Genomic DNA, 8,850 nt, shown 5'->3' with positions numbered 1-8,850 from the left:
CTTCTCTGTACTTCAGTTTTTGAAAAAAAATTGTGTGTGACCTGCTTTATTTAAAAATACTTACTAGGCCCCACAGCCTATGTAGCTGAGGGCTCAGCAGCTTGATTCCATGAAAAGGAGGCGCAAAGCTGGGGAAATATGTATTGGGAGAGAGGCGAGCTGTTTGCATGTGTGTTTATACCTATGCCTTTAACAGACTTTTATAAAAAGTATTCATCAAGAAATGGTCATTAGAATACTAGTGCTGACTAAAAGTCAGTTGATTTTGCCTTTGTGATTTTGCCTGTCAAAGGGTAGTTTGCCATCTGTATGTTTCATTCACATAAGAGTGTTTGTTTTTCATTTTCTTGTGTTAACTTAGGAACACGATATAAAATACACACCAAGTGACACATGCTGACTTCTGCACTTGACATAACCATTTTTATCCATTCCTACAGGAGACAGATTAAATGTAAAAGATGGCCAATTTTGAGGAGAAAAGGGTGCTGAAATGATTTTGGTAGGGTTGGCTGGTGCTTTCTGAAATGGATGTTATAGTTTATTACTAGTAAAGAAAAAGAAACTGTAATTTGCATTATTATGTCATTTTTCCAAAAAAAAAGTCTCAATAGGGGCTCTTCAGATGTCACTACGATGTTTTCATATCTAGTGGTCATTTTAGGAAAAATGATAATCTGTAGAATGAATAGTTATGTTTTGTTATGACTGATACTTTGTTGAAAAGGTTGTATTGAGTCTTCAATTTCAAGTGTGGCTTAAAATGTAAACATTATCGTCTGATTCGTTTAAATACAACGATGCCTCTGAAGCAGTCACTCAAACAGCATTCATTTTGTGTTTATAACTAGAACTATAGAAGAGCATCTCTTCAAATAAAATAGTTCTAAATCAGCTTCTGTTGTCCGTTAGGTCTGTGTACCAGCTGTCTACTCGGGGCTGTGTCAGAGCTGGGGCGCAACAGGTGAAGCAGGAGACGAGCCCCTGCTAGTGGAGGGCTCCTGATGCACGGGGAGGGCCAGACTCACCCTGTGAACCAGGTAGAGAGGTGGTGATCCTGTTGGAAGCAAGAGCCAAGTTGCGCAGCACAGGTAACGAGAGCTGTTAGAGTTTGGAGAAGAGGGATCCGGGAGGAGGCTCTTGGAATCCTTATAATTCTGAATAAAAGAATGAAGTCTAAATCCACAGCTTAGCAATCTAAATCCCACCACGATCTTTTCCTCCTTGTGTTTTCTAATTTCCCACTGTTTTCTTTTAAGCACCCCTCACTTCAGGCAAACAGAAACAACTCCTTGCCCTTCTATTGCATTAGTTATGACTCTGACTGGCCATGAGGCTGGGAGGGCAGTGTCGCAAGACGGGGTTCAGTTATTAGATGGTGTCTATGATGTCCATTCGCTTCCATCCTTTGCTCCACGTGAGGGAACATGCACGCACACACATGCACATGCCCTTATACATACAATTTTAAGAATGATCCAACTTAGAATACTACTACTACTACATAAAAACCCCAAGGCATACCCACCTTTTCCCCAAGGGAAACAATCAAAAATCAGATCCAGCTACTGCATCCCAAGGTGACATCACAGCTCATGGAGTCCCAAATCCAGGGTTGTCAGGGGACATCCATCCCTCCTAAGTCCATGGGTGACCACTCAGTTCTGAAAATCTGTAAAATATTGAATAATTTAACTGCACACCCAGGACACAACAAAACCACCACACCCAACACTAATTGAGCACTTATTCTGTGCCAGGAACTCGAAGCATTTTTTATTTAACTTATTTAATCCTCACAACAATCCCATATGGTTAATATGAGTATTATCCCACTTTACAGTTGAGGAAACAGGCACTGCAGGTCACAAATTGCTGTTTGGGAAAAGGGAGAAAAGAAACCTGCACACAGGAGTCACTGGTCCAAATTGTGTACTTTTTCCTGTAGTTAGGGGCTAGCAAGGGCTCCCTGCCCTGGTGGTAGAGTGGGTTTCTGGTCAGCCAATCTAGGAGCCCTTGGTTCTGCTTTGCAGGGGGATGTTGCATGGCTGTGCCTGAGTGGATGGGCCCGTGTGGCAGCCCTCTTCCTGTTGGCATGGTTATGGGAGGTGTGTGAGGAATCTTGAGAATTTCTGTAGAGGCTGAGGAATCCTAAGTCCCTGTTTGCAGGCCATAAACATTTCCTTGGCGATAAAACTCCCTAAAAAAACTGTTAGATGCTGGTATATGTGATGTCTGGCAACTCTGTGGGCCAAAGGCCCAGATCTAATGCAGCTCAGTTCCTTGAACTTGGAGCCCGTCTGCTATTTCTGTCTCTTGGCCACCGACGTCCTGCCTATACCCTTTACCCTCAGCTTAATGGTTCCAATCCTTCCTCAGCTTTGGGACAACCTGAAACAATAGGGGTCAGCCCTGGCCAGACTACATCCTGGAGAATGCTGCTTTAGTAGAAATGATTGCAGGAGGAGTTTGGGAGGAGTTTGGGGATGAAATTCCCACCCATTTCCTTGCCTCCTCCAAGGGCCCAGTCCTACTATATTTTCCTGACTGTGCATACACCTTTGATTGAAATAAAGACTGGCTCTTGCAGTTCTGCAAGGCACATATTATCTGCCCCTCTGCAGTAGCCTCGCTGCAGGCAGAAGGGTTAGAAGCTTGGGCTCCAGAGCAAGACTGCTCAAGTTTATTTCCCAGTTCTGCCCCTTTCTAGCTGTATAACATCTCCCTGGGCCTCAGTTTCTTTATCCATAAAGTAGGGACAAAAACAGTATCCACTCTTTGGGATTATTGTGAACATTGAATGAAGAAATCCACATAAAGCATGCAGAACGACATCTGGCATGCAGTCAGCACACAATGAATGTGAGCTCTTCAAAGCTATTGGCTGTTTCCTTTATACCTTGCAATTGGTTGGTTTGGCTGGCAGCTTATGCCTTTTTAAAAATATCCTACTGAAGCCATTAAGATGTAGCTAACAAATTCCAAGATCCTGATGTGTGTCTACCACCTCTCCCAGAGCTGGCTTGAAGGGTCTGAATCCCAAGATACAGCAATATAATCAGTTGCCTTGCTTCCCACATGAAGATAGGGATGGGGGAATCCTACCTATCTCGTCCGTCACCTTGTTTTAGCTGGTTCCCTATTTCAGCTTTAGATATTTGCAACATCCCATCCCAAGTACCAAACTATGAAGACTTCGATTGGACCAGCTTAGGTCATGTGTCCATGCGGTAACCACTGTGGCCAGGGGCATGCAGGAGAAGCTCCAGCTCAACCCCATGGAATGGATTCATCTGAGATAATAAGGGTTCTCCTTACCAGAAGAAAGGGGTGTCAACTGTTGACTCTCCAAAAGATCATCTGAACAACCTATTGACTGAGCAGAGCGAAGGTTGTTACGTTTACTGCAGTAAGGGAGGACATCCCTTTGAGAGAGTCTTAGTCACGTTTCAGAAGGGGGAAGTCAGGTTTTCAGGTCAGGGCTGCATGATTTCAAAGCAGTGTTGAGATGAGGCAGAGTTCATGATATAAGAGCTTTGGGCACAGTGCTTTGTGGGCACTAGTCTTGATGAATAAGCTGTTAGTCTTGGTAAGTAAGCTAATTAGTTGGTCCGTAGTGTTATGGAAGATAAGTCCTACGAAAATGCTTGTTCCTGGATACAGCTCCAGCTGTATCTCGCAAGCACACATATTTGTCTTATATAATAGTTCTTATGTGCGTTTCTTATTCCTGTTCTAGATTGCTGTTTCCTTGATGATAAAGTGTTTTATTTGTCTTTTGATCACCCTAAGTCTGGGCATACAGCAAAGCTTTGTACACAGCAGATTCTTATCGTATTTGTTGAATTTGGAAGGTTTTGAAGCCTCCTTGGGTTTTCTAAAAAGAAATGTAGGTTTTTGCTTTATCCAGCCATAAAATTTCCATATAGGAAATAATATAGTGTTTTCTGGATGAACAACTTTTATTAGGAAAACCTTGCAGTGTACTTTTCCCTTCTACCAACATATATAACCCATCAAGCAGGTGGGAGATGTTTCAGCTTCTGGCTGGGGCTGGAAAGAAAATCGGCCCACAAACAGTGGTGATGCCAGAGCCTAGAGCTCAGGAGCACTGCAGGTAAATGGGAGTTGAACTCTATCACTTCAGTATTTTCTTGTGAATGGAATCAACATTAAGACTTGAGGGATATTATTATTGTCACTTACTTATAGAACCATTGTTTTTGTAAAATCTGAATTGAGTGCCACAAATATAGTTACCAGAATTTGAGCACTAGAGGGAAAGGGAAATAAAAAAGTTGGGGGGGGGGCCGGCCCGGTGGCACAAGCAGTTGGGTGCACGTGCTCTGTTGCGGCGGTCTGGGGTTCGCTGGTTGGGAGCCTGGGCGCCCACCGACGCACTGCTTGTCGGGCCATGCTGTGGCCGCGTCCCATATAAAGTGGAGGAAGATGGGCACGGATGTTAGCCCAGCGCCGGTCTTCCTCAGCAAAAAAAAGAGGAGGATTGGCAGATGTTAGCATAGGGCTGATCTCCTCACAAAAAAAAGAAAAAAGGGGGATGTTGCTGCCAGAAAGTGTGTTGGGTCAGTGACAGAGGGCCAGTTTCCAGTCTGTGGTCTGATCCCCTGTGGGCCTTGTAAAGGATTTCCTGAAGGGAAAGGAAATCCACAGAGCAGAGATAGCATCGCTCATGTCACTTCCAGCCCTGGTGGATTTTGAGGTGGTGCTGGGTAGAAGGAAAGAAATCAGAGGCAAGAGATCTAGAAAGAGGCCCTGTAATACAAGTGGTTTGTGGCTGGAGGTGATTTTTCTCATAAAATGTGGTGTGTGTGCATGTGTTTGCCTACTGGTCTTATTTTACCAAAGTTTCTGTAGTTGAAGCAATGTCTTTTTGAAAGTCCAAGGGTTACTGTGTTAGTTTCCTAGGGCTGTCGTAATAAATTATCACTAAGTGGGTGGCTTAAAACAACAGAAACTTACTGTCTTGCAGTTCTGGAGGCTAGAATCTGAAATCAAGGTGTCAGCAGGGCTATGCTGTCTCTGAAACCTGAAGGAGAGTCCTTCCTTGCCTCTTCCTAGCTCGCGGAGGTTTGCTGGCAATCGAGTGTTCCTTGGCTTGTAGCTGCATCATCCCAATCTCTACCTTTAACACGTAGTATTCTCGGCGTGTGTCTCTGTCTTCACACGGCCCTCTTCTTAGAAGGACATCAGTCATATTAGATAGGGCCCCCCCCCCACCGCCTGCTTGAGTATGACCTGATCTTAACTTACCTACTTACCTCTGCTAGAAACCTACTTCCAAGTAAGGTCACATTCTGAGGTACATGGGGTTAGGACTTAAACATGTCTTTTTCCGGGGGGACACAATTCAACCCATAACAGTACTAAATCTTATTTCAAAAACCTTTTTAAATTTACTTTTAAATTCTTCTTTAAATTTTCATAATGCCATTCATTGAGAAGAGGCACTTTGCAGGAAATGAGTTCTGCTTTCAGTTGCATACTTCTCCCAGCTCCCCACCTCTGCAGAATGCAGCGTCTTTTAATAATTACGAGTCTAAAAGAACAGGAGAGATTAACGCTACACTGTTAGTCACGTTTTCATTTCTATTTTTAGTTGAAAACGAGGTATCTTTCTTAGCTGAGTACCTGCGTTAGCAGGTTCATATGTCAATAAATGATGTCTATGAATTTACTGCCTCCAGTGTAGAGTGTTCTGCATAGGTTAATGTCGGCCACCCTCAAGTCTTTTTTAAGCACCAGACACTGACTGATATTTAAAAGGATATTTAAATATTTAAAAGGAAATCAAGGAAGCAGGAGCTGTGGCAGCTCCGGCAATTGAGCACTCAAGAACAATCTCTTCAGGGCTCCGCTGATGAGATAAGTGAACTCAAACCGACTGTAGTCTTATGTCATCAGCACAAAATGGAAATTCAAGGAGAGAGCTTGTAATTGTCTAGCTGGACTCCCATGTCACCTCTAGGACTGTACCCAATGCGGGTGGGAAGGTGATTCTCCGGAGCAAAGCCAAAATTAAGCAGTGGAGTCAAGGCGGTGCTGATCCCATCCTAGGAACCATCTGACATGTTTCTGAGTACCAGAGTCATCACAAACCTTCTGTTCTGTGGAGGCACTTGTGGGAAAAAGGAAGTCACCAGAGACCTGCTCCATTGTTATTTTAAGAAAATAGCAAAAACAGATCCAATGCCAGGGCTTTAGCATGTTAGATATCGTACAAAGGCTGCTGATTTATTCAGTTCTCTTATCTGAGTAGTCATTGAGGGAAGACAGAACAGATGGGGGAGTATTCATTGATGCTGTTTCTTATTATCGTCACTGAATATTCTATAGCCCAAACTCTGACAACTCCATAATCCTTCTGCGATATTAACTTGGAACACACTTTCTTTAACCCAAAGTGCCTAACTGTGAGAGAGCATTCTGACCCATCTGGTCGGTGCCCACAGCAATGCCATCTACTTCTCCTACCTTAATCGGGGCCACAATAAGACTTTCATCCAAAAAGGTCCTTGGCGCTTTTGCCTTCATGAGCCCTTTTTCTATAAAAAATATTAAAAATTACATTTTACAATTATATTGGTATAAAGACAAATATAATCCAAGAGGGATTCATAATTATATATTCATGTTTTTCTCCTGATTTGAAAAGAACTGAACTATTTTTCTGGACCTCTAAAAGCACAGTGGCACTGTGCCTACTGTGCCTTGTAGATAAGTCAGCCCTGTGCTTGATCAGTCCAAGACATACCCACCTTGTCGCTATTCCTCAGCACCGCTCTAGGAGGGATCCAGAATGCCATACCCAGAGGTCCCTTTCTGAGAAGTTTGGGGTTAGACAGCCTGGATGCAGTCACCAGTTTCACTCTCACTAGCTGGTGACCTGGATTTGACCCCACAGTCCTCAGTTCCCTCATTTGTGGAGTGCTGGTAATAATACTGGGCCCCTCATTGGCTTCTTATGAAGATTACCTGAGAAAATGTCTGTAAACACTTCCCACAGCATCTCACATAGGGTAGATTCTCCATACACAATGGCTACACTTATTTCTTGTGGCCACTATTCCTAGGTTATGAATGTAATAACCTTGCAGAGGGTGCCCCTGGAGGAAATCCAGTTGATTATTTAATGACTCGACCCCTTCCATGACCCGACGCATTTGCAGAGGGGGATTTGATGAGGGAGTCCAGGTGGATCACATGTAGTCAATGCCCTTGCTCAAAAACAGCTCATACCCACAGAAGTAGAGGAAGACTTCTACATCTACATTTTATTTAAAAGGGATGCTGGAATGAAGCGAGCTGAAGCAGTAAAGGAGACTGTCCTGTGTTTCCTCGGATTGTTGGTGCCATTGTTGGGTTCCGGGTTCAGGTAGGGACACCAAGCTGTCTTGTAACAGAGTAGCCAATGTTCCTGGTACAAATTCCTGTTATGGAGAGGGGGTGCCATTTTCCGGCTAGCTACGGCCTCCGGGTTGGTGGGTAAATGGCCAACTGCTTTGCTGCGGCAGATTCATGCAGAGTGAGTCTGTGCCACCAAAACCTAAAGAAAAAGGCATGGTCTGTGTGTTTTCCCAGCTCTGTTTTCAGAGAGGTGAATAGATGTTCTCTAGTAGCGCTGATGTTTATTTGTTCTGACGTCTTTTCTGCTCTGTTGTGGGTCTCAAACTTCACCAATCTTCAGAGGCAGCTTTGTTACGTGGCATTTTAATGTCACATACTCCTGGATGTGTTGCATTGCTTAGAATATTTTCCATTATGGTGCCTGCCCAGAGGGCTCTGTGAAGTGTGGTGATTATTGTTTCTCTGGCACAATCAGTCTTCTGTTTCCTTCTGAGCTTTGTAGAGTTACTCAAGCTCCGCTGTATGAGGAGCCAGGTAAATCGTACTGAGAGGAGGCTGGAATGAAATGGCAGCTGCTCTGAATGCTGGGTAAAGTAAAACCTGGTACCATCTGGGTATCACCCACTATCCTGCTTAGATCCAGACACATCCAACACATAGAAAAGTCCAAGTGAAAAAAATTTCAATGTTGAGAGAGAAAATGGGAGAAAATGACCACAGCATTAGGTTTGTCTGCATGTGACAGAAACCCTAAAATAACAGTATCTTAAATACAACAGCAATTAACTTTTCTCTTATGAAACAGAAGCCTGGAGGCAGGCAGCCCAGAGCTGGTACAGCCAGTGGTATGCTGGGCTGGCCTGTTCCAGCTTGTGAGAACCAATTGTTAGCATCTCTTCCCAACTCTATGTTCAGTGATGTCACATTGGTAACTTGAAATTGGCTTGGTGGAATATTTACATCACAGAAATTGGCAGTGCTACAAATTAGGGTTTTGCCCTCCAGAAAGCCTGTTGTTTAACATCTAACAGCACACCACTGGGTATAGCTCTCTACAGAGTTATGGACCCAGGCTCTTTCTAGTCTGCTTCTCCACCATCCTTGTATGTGGCTCCCATTCTTAGGGTCATTCATGGCTACAATTGCTGCAAATGTTCCAGCCATTAAATTACACATTCCAGGTGGCAAGAAGGAATCAAAAAACAAGGGGACAAATATTGGGCACTGGCAATATTTCAAGGAAGTTTCTGGGGAGCAGCTATACAATGTTTCTTTGGCTAGTACTTAGATACATGGCTGTACCTAGCTGTAAGGGAGCCTGGGAGATGTAGCCTTTATTTGGGGATCCATCCGTCAAGCTAAAAGTTAGGGGTCTGTTGTAGACAGAGCTCTGAGACATCCCCACTGCTCTTCACCCTTGTATAATCCCCTCCCCTTGAGTGTATGTGCAACTTGCAAATCCCCTGTGATTATGTTATGTCCCAA

The sequence above is a fragment of the Ceratotherium simum genome, chromosome 17 (genome assembly GCF_057802395.1).
Source record: "Ceratotherium simum simum isolate JZ-2026a chromosome 17, ASM5780239v1, whole genome shotgun sequence".
NCBI classification, from domain to species: domain Eukaryota; kingdom Metazoa; phylum Chordata; class Mammalia; order Perissodactyla; family Rhinocerotidae; genus Ceratotherium; species Ceratotherium simum.
This window is presented reverse-complemented; position numbering follows the sequence as displayed.